Here is a 1,145-nt window from a genome sequence, read left to right as displayed (position 1 = left end):
TGCAATATTAAGTCTTTTAATTCATGAACATGGTATATCTCTTCATTTATTTAGATTTTACTTGATTTTTTACATCTATATTTATAGTTTTCAACATACAACTCCTGTACATACTTTATTAGATTTATACCAAGTGTTTGATGATTTTTGGTGCTGTTATAAATTTTACTTTTTAAAATTTCAATTTATATTTCACCTTGGAAGGGACATCTCAACATGCTTCAGATCACTGGACTCTTGGAATCTGAGATTATGTGTGCTTGCATTTTAATGGGGTTTACTCTCATCTTTTGATTCACATCTGTCTTACTAAGGCAACTAAAAAACTTGCTACTTGTGTTCATCATATCCAATCAGCATAATATCAAGAATGATGTGAATCAGTTTGCTGTTATGTAGAATACCAATATTATGAAAATTTCTTCAGACTATATAATTGCAGGGAAAGCAAGTTTAAATAGTCCTGTAGCAAAACTGCAGGTGCATTGTTAGTCATGCTAGGTAAAAGCAGGCTGCTTCTGTTGATCTTTGCAAATTGATGTGAAGGAAAAAGCATTTGCAAGGTCAATAGCTGCGTACAGGACTCAGAACCTGCGTTGATTTGTTCCAGTAAAGATACTACATCTGAAATGGCTGTTGCAATTAGAGTAACTACGTAATCAGACTTACAGTAATCAGCAGTTATTCGCTAAGATCCGCCTACCTTCTGAACAAGCTAAATTAGTGAGTTAAATGGGATGTGATAGATAACACTACCTGTGCAACTTTAAAGTCTTTGTTGGTGGCACTAATCTTTGAAATTCTCCCAGGGGTTTCAAAGGGCTACAGTAATAGTCCTTACTCCATGTGTCAACGAGCCAATATGAGGATTCTGCCTGCTTCCAGGTATGCCTCTCCCAGCTGTCAGGGGTCAGGAAACATTTCCTGTGAAGGATTAGATAGTAAATGTTACAGGCTTTGTGGGTCACATTGTTGTCATCTCCTCCTCCTCCTCCTTCTCAGCCTTTAAAAAAGATATAAGCTATTCTTGCCTCACAAGATGTACAAAGGAAGGAAGGAAGGAAGGAAGGAAGAAAGAAGAAAGAAAGAAAGAAAAGAAAGAAAGAAAGAGAGAGAGAAAGAAAGAAAGAAAGAAAGAAAGAAAG

The sequence above is a fragment of the Rhinopithecus bieti genome, unplaced genomic scaffold (genome assembly GCF_001698545.2).
Source record: "Rhinopithecus bieti isolate Rb0 unplaced genomic scaffold, ASM169854v2 scaffold_33121, whole genome shotgun sequence".
In the NCBI taxonomy this organism is placed as follows: Eukaryota; Metazoa; Chordata; class Mammalia; order Primates; family Cercopithecidae; genus Rhinopithecus; species Rhinopithecus bieti.
Note: the sequence above shows the minus strand (reverse complement) of the source record.